Source organism: Megascapheus bottae, chromosome 3 (genome assembly GCF_031878675.1).
Source record: "Megascapheus bottae isolate mThoBot1 chromosome 3, mThoBot2.hap1, whole genome shotgun sequence".
NCBI classification, from domain to species: Eukaryota; Metazoa; Chordata; class Mammalia; order Rodentia; family Geomyidae; genus Megascapheus; species Megascapheus bottae.
The window spans coordinates 13,595,711-13,613,618 of NC_143511.1; the positions used below are offsets into that span (position 1 = coordinate 13,595,711).

Consider the following 17,908-nt stretch of genomic DNA (forward strand, 5'->3'; position numbering starts at 1 on the left):
ATATGAGCAAAAAGGGACCAGGACCACACCCTATGCCCCTGAAAGAGGGCCAGGAAACCCTTCCTATACAGCTCTGAGGAAGGACTCAAGAGATTTGAGCCCTTGTGACTGACCCACAGCTGAGAAAATGGGAGAGGGGACCTATGCGGAAACCTGTATTGTAAAACCAAGGCCCTCTGGGGGCGAAAGTAGCAGGATAGGGGCCACCTTCCCTAGGCCTGTCTGGTCAATTTGGCTCCCGGGGGCAATAGACCCCTTGAGTGGTATCCATGGGAGGCTGAGGACCTTAAGGATCTACAGTAAGGCTGTAAGTGAGGATGGGCCCAACTCGCCCTGGGCCCTGACTCTATTGCCAGATCTTGCCTACCATCCCTGTGTTTCTAAAGACTGGATGGAGGAGGCTACGGCGGTCCTTACCAGCTCCCAATACATCAAATGGTGTGCCTTCTTCAAAGAGGATGCCGAACAAGGGCAGAGGCCAATTGACATGCTCGGCCACCTATCCTGATCACCTACTCCATGCTATCAGGAACTGGGGAGGGATATTCCAATGGGGGTACGGCCTAGGCGACCCTTACTGTGATCAGGTGAGAAATGCTGGGCTTGCGACATGGTATAAGCTGGATGAGGGGCCCACAGAATTCCCCCATAGCGGAGGTAAGGCAAAAGGCCATGGAGCCTCTCCCAGAGTTCATAGACCAGGTTCAACAGAGCGTCAGCATAAGCTTCCCCCACCCGGAAACCTTTGGGATGAGTTCATAAAGCTATTAGTCTGGGAGGGGATAAATGCTGATCATCGAATGGCCTGCGCAGGATTGAGGGAGAGTTCCATGAGTAGATGGGTGGTAGCTTCCCAAGATATAGTCACACACCAACATCAGTCCCAAACACTGGCTCAGGCTTTGCAGGCCCAAGCCCTAGCTCCTCAAAGGCAAGGGATGTTGAGAACCCCAGGGAAAGGAACATGTTTTAAATGCGAACAGGAGGGGCATTTCAAAAGGGACTGCCCACAAGCATCCCCCACTAACAGACCTGGGGGGCTAAAACCCCCACCCACGCCTTGCCCGTGATGCAGAAAGGCTTCCATTGGAAGAAAGACTGTAGATCTAAATTTGACTTGGAAGGAAAGCCTTTAAACTAAGAGAGGGGCACCCCCCAGCCCCGTCAAACGAGGGGGGGCGCTCCAGACCGGGAACGAGAAATGATTTAAAGGTCAAGGTAACACAGGCTAACTGGACTGTGCCCTTAATAGAGGGATTACGACCCAAAATGACTATTTTCTTAAATGGAAAAGATTTCACTGCCTAATAGTTACAGGGGCAGACCGGACAGTACTCAGAGAAGAGGAGGTGCCCCCAGATTGGAAACTTATGGAAGGACCCTCGATCTTGGGAGTAGGAGGCAACAGTTGCTCTAGACAAACAGTTGCCTTCATCCAGAGGAAGAGCCCAGATGGAGATCAAGGGCAGATACATCCCCTAGTGGCAAAAGGCCTTACAGCCAACTTGCGAGGGCAAGACCTATTGGGAAAAATGGACACAGTGATTACCACTGACCATCGTGCTTTTTATCAGGATCTCATACAAGGAGAGGAAGCACAGAGACTTAGTTGGGACATGAAGGAGGTCAAGGAAAAGGAGTTTTTTAAATCTCTGCAATTATTGGCAGGACCCTAAAAAGCCTGTTCAGATTCACCCCCAATCCTAGAGGCCACTGCCCCCCGAGTGCCCCCCATTAGATGGAGACTAGGGGGCCCTGTTTGGGTGGAGCAATGGCCTTTGACCAAACCCAAGCTTCAGGCCTTAGATCTTCTAGTGAAAGAACAACTTGCCCAAGGAAATGTATGCCCCTCCCTGAGCCCATGAAACACCACTGTATTTGTTATTCAAAAGGCCTCTGGAGCATGGTGCATAATTCAAGACCTCTGCAGGGTCAATGAAAGAATGGAATTGGCTGGCACCTCTTTAAGGGGTATGCCCTGGACTTCTCCCATTCCTGCTGACTATGCCCTTGTTGTAATAGATATTAAGGACTGTTTCTTTTCAATCCCATTATACCCAGATGATTGTGAAAAGTTTGCCTTTTCTATCCCCTCTTAATTTTTCTCAACCTGACCGGTGGTTTGAATGGACCACTGCTGCAGGGGATGGCAACAGTCCTGCTTTCTGCCAACAATACCTGGCCACCCTCTTAAACCCGGTGTTAACCTTGGATACCTCCCTTGTTTGTGTGTATATATATATATATATGTATATACATATATAATTCATATATATAAATTATATAATTTTAGGCCATAAAAATCCTGCCTGCTTGGAGGGCTCATTAACCCAAGTCCTTACAATATTACAAAATGGAGGCTTTTCCATAGCCCCTGATAAAGTTCAAAAGGTCTTCTCTTTCCAAGTTTAACACTGACCCAGGCTAGCCCTCTCAAACCTTTGTTGGATGTCCCTGCGTCTATGATGTTAGTGCAATTGCAAAGCCTTTTAGGAGAAATTAATTGGCTCCTACCCTGGATTCCTATCTCCAAGGAAACCCTTATACCCCTTTTTGAATTGTTAAAAGCCAAAGCACTCAAAATGTTATTTCCCTCTCTGAATGCCATCAGACGTCACTCTTACAGATTCAGAAGGCCCTAAATCAAGTCTCCCTTAAACAATATAGGGAAGGAAGGTCTTTTTCCTGTTGGCTGTTTGCCAATAGCTCCTTAATCTCTATAGTTCTGACACAGGATGGAGAACCTCTAGAACGGATCCATACATCCGTAGGAGGGGTACCCCAGGTATACTCTCAAGTTGATCAGCTAGCTAATGCTGTTATAAAAGGGAGAACACAAGCACAGGGACATTATGGTTCTGATCCCCATTCCATCGTTTTCCCCTACCAAAAGGCTGATATTGAATGGCTTTCGCGGGCCAAAACCCATCTGGCCCTCACCTTGGAAGGATTTCTGGGGCACACTGACTGTCATAATGGCCTGTCCAAATGGGCCACCATGCTGTGGAGATTGCCACTACGAGTACCCTCATTACAGACATCTAAGCCTATCCCAAATGCTATATCGGTCCTTACCGATGGAGAAAAGGCTGGCTCAGTGTACGGGGCCTTCCAGCCTAACCAGGAAACCCCAAGCTTACAGAGATTTCAGCCCTGCCAGAGACCAGCACAATATAAGGGGATGCTTGCCGTGATCATGGCCCTTCAAGATATTCAAGAGCCCCTCAACCTTTATTCCGACAGTCTTTATATGGTTAACCTACTTCCTCATTTACCACAGTCACATATTAGGCTGGATATCGATCCCTTTTCCCCACTTATGATTACCCTTAAAGGCCTACCAGAAGGGCTGGAAGCCTCCTTCTTTATCTACCACATGCAGGGGCATACCAAGCTTCCCCAGATTCCTAGCAAAAGGAAATGACTGGGTTGACCAATTGACTATGGGCCCAAAAATATTTAGCCTACAGGAGGCGGGGGCATTAAATGAACCCACCCATCTTAATTGGAGAGGCCTACAATACAGATTTCCTTACATCCCCATCAAGGATCTTAAAAAGATAATACACACCTGTAAAAGCTGCCAGCCCTTTTTGAGGATACCCCCATTACAGCCACCAGGGGTAAACCCCAGAGGCCTTAAAACCCAGTGTCTTCTGGCAAACAGATGTTACCCATTTTTCAAACTTTGGAAAGCTTAAGTATATCTTTGTTTCTGTGGATTCTTATTTTGGAGGCCACAGGGCTACAGAACATATGGGAGAAAAAATAAGACATTCACAAGCTCATTTTCTCCAATACGTTGCCACCTTGGGCCTACCAGCACAAGTCACAACCGATAATGGCCCCTGCTTTATCAGCAGGGGAATGACACAATTTTTTTTTAACAGATGGCATACCAAGCATATTACAGGAATTCCTTATAACTCCCAAGGACAAGCAATTGTAGAAAAAAAACCCATCAATGACTTAAGGAACAATTAATAAAACAAAAAGGGGAGATAAGCCCCCAACTACAATTACAATTGGCCTGTTTACCCTCAATATTTTAAATTTTTCCAAAGGAACCACAGAATCAAAATTTCAAAAACATTGGGGTCATTTATACCTCAAACCTCAAGCCAAAGTCAGGTGGAAGGATCCCCTGACACAGCAATGGAGGGGAGCCCATCCCCTAATCACCATGGGCAAAGGCTTTGGGTGTGTTTTCCCCATAGGGGAAACTACCCCAATTTGGCTCCCGGCCTGAAACCTTAAGTTTGTGCCTACTCCTTTTGTACAGGAGGATGCCCAAGGAGAAGATACCCAACAAGAAAAGGAAACAACTATGGTGGTCACAATTTGTCTTTAGAAAGAAAAAACAGGATAATAACCAAAGTAAAAAGAACAATACCAAAGTAACTATTAATCACCCCCAAGGGCTACCCTTGAGGAACTTTTATGTTCCCTTAAAATTTCAGGTGACGATGCTTCAAATAATTGCTCTGATCATCCTGATCTCCCCGCTACTGGAAGGAAAGACCAACCCGCATCAACCCCAACGGGTAACATGGGCAATAATCAACCCTGCCAATGGAGAGATCATCAACGGCACCACTAGGGATGATGCTGCACCTCTGATTTGGTGGCCCGAGCTGGTCTTCGACCTGTGTGATTTGGCTAGAGGGTCCTGGGACATTGGGGACTGGATTCCTGAGCACCAAGGGAGACCTGAGTGCAGAGGTCGACAAGGATACTCCCTCCCCCAGGTCTCAGATCCCCAAACCATGGGATGTTCCCATGTCCTGAAAAGGGCAGCCCTCAAGAAAACTTCATTCTATGTGTGCTCAGGAAGCAATCGAACAGTATGGGACCTGAGTAACTGTGGAGGGCCAGAATGCTATTAGTGTGCTAACTGGGGGTGTGAAAGCACAGGGACCGGATACTGGATCATCCAAAAGGGACTGATAACTGTACAACAGATCCTGTTGGGAAGAGGGGCTGCTAATCCTGTATATGGCCCTTGTAATAGTTGCAGGTGCAACCCTTTAGAGATTACCTTTTTGGAGGAGGGACAGAGAGGGAGGGATTGGGAGATAGGAAAAATATGGGGACTTATATTGTATCAGAGTGGGTATGATACAGGCCTTTTTGTTCCATATACGGAGAACAATCTGACCTACACACAAACCACAGATGGTGGGACTCCTGCCACCTGCCCCACCATCTGACGGGGTAACAGTCATTCCCACCTCTTCCCTCTCCCCGCGTCACACATCCTCCTCCTCATGTAGAAAAAGAGGACTTCCTCCCCACACGAAAATTATCAGAGGGCAAGGAGATCATTATGTCAACCGTGCATTTAGCATTTCAGGCGCCAAATCAAACTCACCCAGATCTTACTGCCTCATGTGTCTTTCCCATGCGCCCCTTTTTTATGAGGCATTAGGATGGAAGGGAAACTACTCCACTGAGACATCCCCAAACAAATGCAGGGGAGGGGATCCCACCCAAATCGAGATGGGGGACAAACTTACCCCTTACAGATGACCAATATAACATGCATCAAAGCCATATATGCTCCCGAGAGTTGGAGTAACTGCACCAAGGGTAAATGGCTAGTGCCCTTGGGAAAAGGGGTATTCTGGCTCTGCCAATCCACAGGCTTGACCCAATGTGTCGCTGCTGAAATCCTACATTTAACAAATCTTGTGCCATGGTAACCTTACTTCCCCATGTATTATACTGTCAGAGAATAAAAAGAGAGCCGCTTACTGCATTAGCTATCACAACCCTTGTAGGGTTGGGCGCTGCAGGAGCAGGGTTAGGTGCACCTTCCTTAGTCCTACAGCAACAGGGATTTTCGGAACTAAGGATGCAAACAGATAAGGTGGAAACCTCAATCGGGTATATACAAAAATCTATGGAATCTTTGGCCCAGGTATCTCTGCAAAACACGTGAGGCCTGGATCTCCTGTTTCTACAAGGAGGGTTATGTAAAGCTTTGGGAGAGGAATGCTGTTTATTATTATTTATTATGTTGATTATTCTGGGATTGTTACTAAAAATTTAGATGAAATAAGAAAAGGAATAGAGGAGAGAAAAAAGGATTGAGTAGCAATTGGTACCAAGAATGGTTTGATTGGTCCCCCTGGCTGACCACACTGATTTCAACGCTGGCCGGATCTTTGGTTATAATTGTACTAATGTGCCTTCTTGGCCCATGTTTGTTTAATAGACTTGTAAACCTCATAAAAGCCAAAGCTCAGGTGCCTTGTGGTTGCAACGCCTATACCCTTTTTGAAGCATAAGCTTCTATGCGGAGCTTTGCTGTCACTGCTCCCATGTACCCTATGCCAGCCTTACGAGAGGGAATGTGAAACCTTTAGCTGCTCAGTGTTCCCTAAACGAAGATTCCTTCCAGAAATTTAAAAATAAAGCAAGTCCACAGAAAACACTTCAAACACTCACTTTCTGATGTAAATTAAAACCAGTAGAAATGGACAATTGCACAGCAACAAAAAATTAAAAAACTATACAAAAGTTTCTCATGTTTTTTAAAATCAAGGCCGGGAGTTTGGCCTAGTAGTGCAGTGCTTGCCTAGCATGCATGAAGAACCTGTTCTGATCTATATATCACATATATAGAAGAAACAGAAGTGGTGAGGTGTCTCAAGTGGTAAAGTGCTCAGGCATTGAGTCAGGCCCCAGGACTAGCAAAAATAAAAAATAAAAACTGAAATAAATGCCATGTATGCAAGAATAGATGAAACAGTCTGTCTGCTGCAGTCTAGACTGCCTTAAAGTCCCATGCCTGGTTCCTGCAGATCAGGGCACGAGGACAGGCACGGTCACTGTGGCTCACTCCACTGAAACACATGCATGGGCTGGCTCATTGCAAAGCCAGGCAGGGCGTCTTGTGGCATTACGACTTGCTTTCTTCTGTCTCCTTTGGCACTGTTTTCCAGGTTGGCTTTGTGATATGTTCTGGTAACTGTTCTAATTGTGTCTTTGTTACTTCCATGGCTACCCCATCAGGCAAGTTTCGCTGAATGTACTCCAAGTAGACTTTGGCTGTGCATCCGGTGACATGTTCTAACTCCAAACACCTATAAAGCGTTCTCATTTCATATTGAATACCGTGCTTCTTGAAGATATGCACTGATTTGAGCAGAGAAAATCGTTCTATTTTCTTGGGAGGTTCATGTACTTTAACAGAAATACCAAGTTGTTTAGCAGCAAGCATCGCAAAATATTCGTAACTGTCCAATACAGACTTATCATGGCCTTTCACTAAAATTGACAGGCGTTTATATAGGTGTCTGGTTCATCAGAAATGGTGCTGGCAGGCTTGGCTAAATCCTTTGGAACATCGATGTGTAGGTCTGAATACTGTACCCAGTGCATATTGGTATTGAGAGGAATGCCACTATTTCTGGTTGTACTGCTCCTAAAACTGTTCGTAGGAAAACTACCTACTAAGCCCTGCCACAGGAGGCGGGACACAACACCAAGCACTACTCACGCCACCATCTTTGCAAAAACAATTCTTAGCAGAAAGAACAGTGCAGGAGGAATTTCAATATCAAACTTCAGACTCTACTGCCGAGCAATAGTGACCAAAACAGCTTCGTACTGGCACAAGAACAGCCCAGAAGACCAATGGAATAGAACTGAAGACTCAGATATTAACCCACAGACCTATGGCTACCTAATCTCTGAGAAGGGAGCAAAAAAAATAGAATGGAAGAAAGAGCCTCTTCAACAAGTGGTGCTGGCAGAACTGGTTAAGCACCTGCAGAATCCTTTTATGTCCCCCTACACCAGGATTAACTCCAAATGGATCAAAGACCTCAAGGTAAAAGCAGATATACTGAAAACTTTACAAAAAAGGAATAGGAGATACACTAGGTTTCCTGGGCACAGGTCGAAACTTTCTTAATAAGGACCATAAAATACAACAAATCAGAGAAAGGCTGGATAAGTGGAACTGCATTAAACTGCAGAGCTTCTGTATGGCAAAAAACATAGCAAACTAACTAGAAAGCCTACAGAGTAGAAGAAGATCTTCACTAGGCCTCATATCTAAAATATATCAACAGCTCAAAAAATTGAATCACTCCAAAACTAATCTCCAAAGAAACAACCATCCCATTAAAAGATGGGCCAAAGACTTAAAGAGAGTCTTCTCTGAAGAAGAAATAAGAATGGCCTATAGACACATGAAGAAATGCTCAACATCTCTGGTCATAAAAGAAATGCAAATCAAAACAACTCTAAGATTCCATCTCATTCCAGTTAGAATGGCCATAATTAAGAAATTTAATAACAACAGATGCTGTAGGGGATGTGGCCTGGAGGGATCACTACTACACTGTTGGTGGGAGTGCAAACTCGTTCAACCACTAAGGAAAGCAGTATGGCAGTTCCTCAAAAGACTAAACATAGAACTCCCCTGTGACCCAGCAATTCCACTCCTTGGCATTTACCCAATCGTCCAGAAACAAGGACATACTAAATCCACCAGCACAACAATGTTCATTGCAGCACTATTTACCATAGCAAAGATATGGAACCAACCCAGATGTCCCTCAGTTGATGAGTGGATCAACAAGATGTGGTATTTATACATAATGGAATTCTATGCTGCAGTCAGAAAGAATGACATTACCCCATTTGTAAGGAAATGGAAAGACTTAGAAAAAATCATATTAAGTGAAGTAAGCCAGACTCAAAGGAACATGGGCTCAATGGTTTCCCTCATTTGTCATAATCAGTAGAAACCTTGGGCTCTCCTAGCAGAGAATTACAATAGAACAAATCCTAGATACATAAGGCCATATAGAATGACTCTAAATGAAAGGACCTCCAGGATATAGAAACAAGAGCCATATCATGAATGATTGTTGTCCTTAATGTACTGTTATCTCTCATCTCTTTTGCTGTCATTTGGTTATCTTATATTGTTACAGTATTTCTCCTGGTTATCTGATATATTGTATATATTCATATTTGGTTATTTGAAGTCTGATAGGGAATGGGGGAAAACAAGATGCGGGGTGAGGGTGGTGGAAGGGAAATGGGGACAAGACATGAGAAAGGGTATCAATGTTTGTGAAGTAATGCTCCCTCTATCTGGTGAATATAATTTAACCCATCTATTAATTACAATAAAAATGGATGAAAAAAAGAATGCATTGCTTCCCAATAGGCATCTCCAGAAGAATGACCCAGTATGCACCCAAGGAGGTTCTGCAGACATCCAGGGAAAACCAGGATTCAAGTGATTTAGTGGCAGCAACAGGTGACTTTCCAGGCCAAGTGCCACTATTCAGAAGTCAGGGGAGTGCACTTCTTGGCCTGGGTAGTAGCACTTGGAGGCTTACGTGATTATCTTCTGAATAACCCAGCATGGCTGGCTAAAGTGGTCAAGCAGAGTGATGGGAAGAGTACCTGTGCCCACATCACTCAGCAGCTTAGCTCTGGTTTGTTCTACGGACTACCAGAAGGTGCACAGAGAAAGCTGGATAGTCTGTGAACAAGCCCTAATTCTACCACTGTGTAGCAGGTCAAGCTAGAGCTCATCTTCCACTGGTACAAAGCTACAATAATATCCATGTCTACCTGGGAGAAGTCACATGCTGCTCAGCTTACACCAAGGCCAGAGCAAAGGGCAGCACATGTCCACTAACAGATTACTCTCATTTCCTCACTGCCAGTCTGAGCACAGGTGACAATGCTGAACCCCAGAATCTAGACAGGTCATGAGGGGACCTGCTCCCTTCACCATCTCTGCAAAGTGTGATATATATTTTCAACAATGTGAAGGACACACAAATAGGAAAGCCTCTGGAGTTCCAGCACAGGCTCCTTAAATCCTGTCTCTTCACTGTCCATGTAGCTCAGTGCCTATCCCTCATGGTCAGCCTGATGACTGTGGCCTAAGGCTCATCCAAAGGCAAAAGTAAAAGCAGCAAGAAGTCAGGGTATGTCCTGGGGTGGCTGAGTTCCTGTGCCTGCCAACATCAGTGACAATGGAGAGCAGAGAGGCTCTGGGCAGGCCTTATGAGCCCTGGGCAGAGAACAGCAAGCCAGGGTGCATATAGATTTGACCATAAGCTGAACATAGGCCTTACATCAGTCAGAGAACCAGGAGAGGCATTATCAGAACCCAAGAGCCAAAACACAGGCTAGGGCTGTAAAAGAACAAAGTTTCTGAACGCTATCATCAGCTTCTGTTCACAAGTGAAGAGGATGGGTAGACATGTATGTACACATAGTGATGGATGGTAACTTGCCTCTATAAAGCCTTAAAGAATCCCAAGATTGAGCTGGGAGTGCTTGCCCGGCAGGCATGAAGAGATGTGTTCGATTCCTTGGTACCACATACACAGAAATGGCTGGAAATGGTGTTCTGGCTCCTGTGGCAGACCACTAGCCTTGAGAAAGCCCAAGGACAGTGGTTAGGCCCTGAGTTCAAGCCCCAGGACTGAGAAAAAAGAACCCCAAGAAAAGAAAGGAAGAGCCAGCTTTCCCAGATAAACCTTTAAGGGATATGCATACAAATGCATGCTCCCCCTGAATAACATCCTACTGGCATGCTGAAAACCCTTTACCCACCATGCAAAGAATCCACCTCTGGTTGTATAGCCAGAATGGACCCTTTATACTGTTTCTGAATAAACGTCCTGTTGACACTTTGCAAACCCTTTGCACACAAAGCAAAAAATCTGTGCTGTTACATAGCCAGCCAATCAAAAGAATTTCTTATCAGTCCACCAGGGCCCAGTTGGTAGAATGCTTGCACAGTGAGCAGAAGACACTGGGTTCAATCCCCAGCCCCCCCCCCACATGATCAAGGGCTGTCAAACTCCAGATGCACCAATCCTCTAAACAGCTCTAAAGACTCTCTGTCCATTCTGAGATAGGACATTTAATTGAGTATGAATGTGATCTATCTGCATCTCCTGCCATTGAGAAGGGCTCAGCAAGACTGTTATGTCTAAGACACCAGCCCAAGAAAGAAGCACAAGCATCAACAACAGGGCAGCCTCCAGCTCTAAAGAACCAAGAATATTATGAAAGACAGCAATCTCAGTCAACACCAACTTCAGGAGATGCTTCACAAGAAATACAGATCAAAGTTGCAGAAATCACAATGGCAGAAAATTCAAGAGCAACCACTTTAGGCTGCTGGTATTGCTCTGGTAAAAGATCTGCTCTTTCTAAAGACTTCATGGCCTTGGGCTCAGACTCCATCAATGTTCAATACAGAATGGACAGTCTATTTCCCCACCCCTTGCTCACACACAGAGCTTAGTGTGTCTGGTGCAATAACTACAGAAAGGCAGGTGGGAGCTCAGGCTATACAGGTACTACAGAAACTCCAAGGGGGAGACAGACTTTTAGGACTCGCTACCCACTGCATATGGGACAGACAGCAAATTACGGAGCAAGTGAGCACAGCAAACAGCAGGCATTCTGCATACTGGGTCTCAAAGGAGGAGGCAAACTGTAACATCTAAAAGAGTGTACCCCAAGACCAGTGGTATTCTATGGGGCAAGAATACAATGGGCAGTGACCAACATTTGCCTTCTGAGGGCCAGCTTCCTAAAATCTTCAAGCTACTGACTGCAACCCCCACCCTCCCTCACACAGGATTTCATTCGTGATCAGTATGCCAAAACTGGGCTGCAAACCTATTTGCAGCACTATAAAGATATTGAATAGGAAGAAGAGAAATAGCCAGCAGATGGCATGTCAACTACAGGGCAGGCACAAAGGAATAGGAGGCCTATTTAAAAGCTATGACAGGGACAAAAACACAATGAATTGAGAAGACAAAAACAACGGCTTAGCAAGAGCAACAGAAAAGGATACCTGAGTGGTAGGAGCCAGGCCACTGGTCCACACAGCCATGGGACTCTAATCTGCTCTTCAGTGGTGGCAGTCATGATCTTTGTAAAATGAGGCCTTTGCAGATGTCAGCACTACCTGCAGCCAGCAGGATACCATGCTCTATACTCTGCCATGAGCCTCTAATCTATTTCACACACATTTCTGCTCAGATGCCTTTAGAAGATCCCTGAGAACATGTCAGCTCCTTGGGCTTAACAAGTCTCCTAGCCCTGTGAATATAATAGTGACCTGCCATCCCAGGGCGGCACAGCCAACCCAGGAAAGTAGGGCCAAGAACAAAGGTAAAATAATGCATCCCTCTATGAAGGGCAAGGCTTCTCATAACCCATGCACACAGAAGGCTCAGCACCTGGGGACTGGGCTTTCCTCATAGGTGCTAGAGTCAGCGCACTGGAGTTTCCAGGTTGCCCTGTTAGATACTACCTACTTCCATCACAGCAGCAGTGTACCACAGACTGAGAACATCTCTATTCTCAGCCTGCATGCCCAGCTGGTTCCATTTCAGTGCCTGACAGCTCCTGCATACCTTGTGCTCATGGGTCACCCCACCTGTCACCAAGCCCATGTACACCTGCACATGTTCAACACAGAGCAAAGAGCCACAGCCAGGTGAAGCCAGAACATAAACAACCAGCACACAGAACACACTGAGTCAGGCTGCGGAGGTACTGGGGACCTCATTTCAGCTTCCTGAGATGCCAGTGTGTAGAGCCCATAGTGACCACCTAGCCATAGAGACTACAGCACTGGGCATGTCCAAAGGATCCCCTGAACTCACCTTCCTCCCAAGGTAGTTGCATGGTCTCCAGGAACCCAGGAATCCTGATACAGGAACAGGTAGCCAGAGTCGCAGGGATTGCCTGCTCCCAGCACAGCCCACTCCCTGATCCTTCACTCCCCAACTTTTCCCCAAATAAAAATTATGGGCAGTTTGATGCACACTTGTGATGCTGCAGAGGCTGCTAAGACCATGCACAACACATGGAGCTCCAGTCCTCAATGCTCTCTGGGCAGACAGTGGTCTGACTGTCACTTGTCCCAGCAGATTAGTACAGAAAGTACCTCACTGTTAAGCACCACGATTCCTTTCCCTTGATAGTGCATTCTGTTCCACACAGTCAGATGGAGGGCAATGCCAGGCTCTAGTTCCAAATCACTTTCTTTAAAAGCAAAAATAGCAATCTGTATGGCTTTCATTTCTTAAGCAAGCTGATGCAGTTACACCCAACATGGCAAGCTACTTCTAAAAGCTCTCCTAAAAGAGCAAAGGAAGGTGTAACACTGTCCAAAAACAAATGATTTACGTAACTATAATCCCTCTATATACTGTCTTTATATAATGTATTTTTGTTTTTATAATTTGTGGTCAGGACTTGACCATGGTCTTGGAGCTTTTTATCCTGAAGGCTAGTGTCTCTACAACTTTGAGCCACAGTGACACTTCTGGATTTTTAGAGGTTAGTTGTAGATAAGAGTTGCAAGGACTTTCTTGCCTGGGCTGGCTTTGGCTTTGAATCCCAATCCACAACTCTTAGCCTCCTGAGTAGCTAGTATTACAGGCATAGCCAAAGGTACCTGCCCTAAATTTTTTTTTGCCAGTCCTGGGCTTGAGCTCAGGGCCTGAGCACTGTCCTTGGACTTTCTCAAGGCTAGAGCTCTACCACTTGAGCCTCAGCACCACTTCCGACTTTTTTTCTATGTATGTGGTACCGAGGAATCGAACCCAGGTCTTCATGCATGCTAGGCAAGCACTTTAACCACTAGGCCAAACTCCCGGCCCACCTGCCCTAAATTTTTAAAAATTTAATAATTGAGGGCTGGGAGTTTGGCTTAGTGGTAGAGTGCTTACCTGGCATGCACTAAGACCGGGGTTCGATTCCTTAGTACCCCATACATAGAAAAAAGCCAGACGTGGTGCTGTGGCTCAAGTGGTGGAGCTCTAGCCTTGAGAGAGTCCAAGGACAGTGTTCAGGCCCTGAGCTCAAGCCCAGGACTGGCAAAAAATTAATAACTGAAAGCAGAAACGTACTTGTTACCTGACTTACGAAATGGTAGCCCTTCTGTGTACCACCTTTACAACACTAATAAAATAAATCAACCCATAGTCTTCACAGAATAATGAGCCTGCGATCTGATAAGCAATGGCAAGCAGAGTAGTTCTGACTATTCTGCCTGTCTCCAGGTCAGTCTGTACAAAGCTCTCCTCCTTACCTTTGGTCACATGCTTCTCCCTATGGCTCTGGGTACTGAAGCGAGATCCCATACCATGATCCTCCTGTACTAGGTAAGCCAAGGTGTCAGGAATTAATGGGAGGCTCCCCATGGGTCTCAAAAGTTAACAGATGGAATTGGTAAAGACAGAAAAACACGCGGCAGAATGCTCAGCTCTAAGCAGGGACGCATGAACCAGGAAGCCAAGAAGCAGGTACTAGAGAGGAAATACGGAAGGCCTCAAGCTGCCTTTCACCATTTTGAAATGAGAACATGAGTCAGTTCCACCAGTCCCCAGCTCTACAATCACTGTCTCAGACTGGCAGTCTCATTGGCTGTGAAGCACAGCGGCTCCCAAGACATGCAAGTGGTTTCATGGTATACGTGTATAGGTGAGCCTGGGAGAGGCCCTAAGGTAAAAAAGAATACCATCTCTAAAGGACTGAGGGGCTCTCAGGATTCCTGCTAGTTTTTGCAAGTTATTGTAGATGCCTGGCCCCATTCCTTCTCTAGCTTCCTGTGGGGTGGTATGCTTTTTCTGCCTACATGAGTCCCTGTCCAACCCCAGGAGGTCCCCACCAGAGCCAAGCTGATGCCACCAACAGGCTCTTTTATTCCAAGAATTGTTAGCTAAATGAACCTCTTCCTTTTTTTTTTGCTGGTGAAAGTCACTTCATTTATTCCAATAAAATTTACCTCTTTTATTCTTACAAACATGCTTATCATCCCAAAATTGAGAAATGAAAACTAAGACTAGAGGAGATGCGGCTTATGAAACAAATTAAAATGAAAAAATATAAGAAATTAGAACCAGTAAGATGGAAAAAGCACTCACTGAAAATCAGTATTAATAAAGAATGCAGAGGGGTCAGAAGCATTGCCTAGTGGCAGAGTGCTTATCTAGCATGCATGAGGCCCTGGATTGGATTCCTCAGTATCACATACACAGAAAAAGCCAGAAGTAGTGCTGTGGCTCAAGTAGTAGAGCTTTAGCTTTGAGAAAGCCCAAGGACAGTGCTCATACCCTGAGTCTAAGCCCCAGGACTGGCAAAAGAAAAAAGAGTGAAGAAACAAAATTCTACTAGTATAAACTACCCTGAGTGGTTAGATAGATTGGATCAATTGTCACCATACTTGCTTTCTATTATTTAATTGTATTTTATTGTCAGGGTAACAGATAGAGTGGTTACAGTTACATTTGTCAGGTAGTGGGTACATTACTTCTTGAACATTGATGCCCCTTGAACCTGATACCATAAATGGATTTACTTTATTCATTTAAAGTGGCACATGAATTTAAGCTCAGTAATAGGGGACCCAAATAGTTACTGTAGCACCGATGAATAAAAATATTTTACTCTGGTAACTATGTGGGGAATCTCATGTAATCCAACCACATGGTTGTTTGCTATGCAGACTGTAAATATAAATGTTCTTCATATTATAAGACTTTCACCTCGCAGTTTCCAGAGCAGCCTGACTATTCAGCATGTACTATAATTTGAGAGCTTTCAAATTCCATAGTTCAAATTATTGACTCAGGTCTAAAGGCAGCATCTATCAGAAATAATCATCCAGGAATATACAAACCTCTTCTGTTCACTTCATCAAGATGGCACTTTCTCATCACCTCTGTCAACTAGTAAGTCATCAGAAAAGCTTTTTTTGTTTAACCTAATTTTATTAATTTATTTTTTGTCTGTAATGGGGCTTGAACTCTGGGCCTAGGCCTTGTCCCTGACCTCTTCAGCTCAAGGTTAGTGTTCTATCACTTGAGCCACAGTGCCACTTGATTTTATTTTGTATTTATTTGTTTCATTGAACTTAGAGGTAATTGCTAGGCAACCAGAACACAACTCGAGCTACACCCCGAGCCATCAAAACAAACTTTTGAGACCTTTCAAGTCTGCAAACATCATCGTTTTTTCCCAACGTTTGGTTACTAGTTTGGCTGAAGACGGATTTTTTTTCCATATATTTTTTACTATAATTAAAGGAAGGGTTACATGATATTTGCCAGATAGATGGTGCATTAATTCCCACACATTGATACCCTTTCACATGTCTTGGTCCCCATTTCCCTCCCCCCAACCCCCACCCCTCATCTTGTTTCCCCCGTTCCCTATCCAATTTCAGATAACCAAATACAAATATATCTGATATATCAGGTAACAAAGTGAGATACTGTAACAATATGAGATAACCAAGGGACAGCAAAAGTGATGAGAGATAACATAGTACCTTAAGAACAACAATCATTCATTATATGGCTTATGTTTACATCTTATTTTAAATGACAACTTTAACAAACAAGTGTTCAAGGAGGGAATCTCTAATTACAATCTCTGGGACTTAGTATTTAGAATTAGTCAAAATTAGGCTAAAGGTTTGTATGTCATAGAAACATATTAATTTATGTAATAAAACATTATGTCTATAGAGTCATAGGTTTTTATGTCTATATAGTTATGTTTATATTTCCATTACCATGTCCATAGCTTTGGGTATGCAGTTATTGAGTCCTCGCTCTTGTACTCTTGGATTTAATAGCCGCATATTAAGGATACCATGTGCCTTTTTTTCCTTAGGTCTTGACTTGTCTCACTCAACATGATTCACTCTAGATTTATCCACTTCCCTGCGAATGCCATTATTTTATCTTGTCTGTTGGCTATGTAGAATTCCATTGTGTATATATACCACATTTTCTGTATCCATTCATCTGCAGTAGGGCATCTGGATTGTTTCCATCGCCGGGCTATTGTGAATAGTGCAGAGATGAACATAGCTGAGCAGGTGTCTTTATAATATCCTGTGCCATGCTGTTCAGCATAGATGCCCAGAAGTGGTATGGCGGGATCATAGGGAAGGTCTATTTTCAGTTCTTTAAGGAACCTCCACACTGCTTTCCAGAGTGGCTGAACTAGTCTACATTCCCACCAGCAGTGTAGTAGGGTTCCTTTTTCTCCACAACCCCACCAACAACTGTCATTGTCTGAGTTCAAAATCTTGGCATTCTTGTTGGGGTAAGGTGATATCTTAGGGTTGTTTTTATTTGCATTTTCTTTATGACCATAGATGATAAACATTTTCTCATATGTTTTTCTGCCATTTTAATCTCTTCTTCTGATAGGTCTCTCTTTAGTTCCCTTGCCCATTTAGTGAATGGTTTATTGGGTTTTCGGGGGATTCGTTTCTTGAGTTCCCTGTAGATACTAGATATTAAGCATTTGTCAGATGTATTGTCAGTGAATATCTTTTCCCAGTTGGTTGGCTGTCTCTCTACTTTTGCAACTATGTTTTTATCTTTACAGAAACTTTTTATTTTTAGGTAGTCGCATTTATCGAGTCTCTCTCCAATCTGTTGTGACCCTGGGATTCTGTTCAGGAATCTGTTGCCTGTGCCTATGAGTTCCAGTGTCCTTCCTACTTTATCATGTAGCAGTTTCACAATTTCCAGTCTGACGTTGAGGTCTTCGATCCACTTTGAGTTAATGCTTATGCATGGCAAAAGGCTAGGGTCAATTTTTAGTTTTCTGCATGTGGCTGCCCAGTTTTGCCAGCACCAATAATTGAATAGACTGTGTTTGTTCCATTGTATATCTTTGGCTCCTTTGTCAAATATAAGTTGCCTATATGTATGTGGTTCTATTTCTGGGTCTTCTATTCTGTTCCACTGATCTGGTCTGTTTTTGTGCCTATACCAATCAGTTTTTGTTATTATGACTCTATAGTAGAGTTTGAAGTCTGGTATTGTAATACCACCAGCATTGCTCTTTTTTCCTAGAATTGTTTTGG

At 44.3% G+C, this 17,908-nt stretch overlaps 1 pseudogene; it reads right to left on the bottom strand.

The window, feature by feature from the left end:
* Nucleotides 1-6,904: 6,904 nt before the first annotated feature.
* On the bottom strand, nt 6,905-7,512 carry LOC150064982 (small ribosomal subunit protein uS10m pseudogene; annotated as a pseudogene).
* Nucleotides 7,513-17,908: the final 10,396 nt, after the last annotated feature.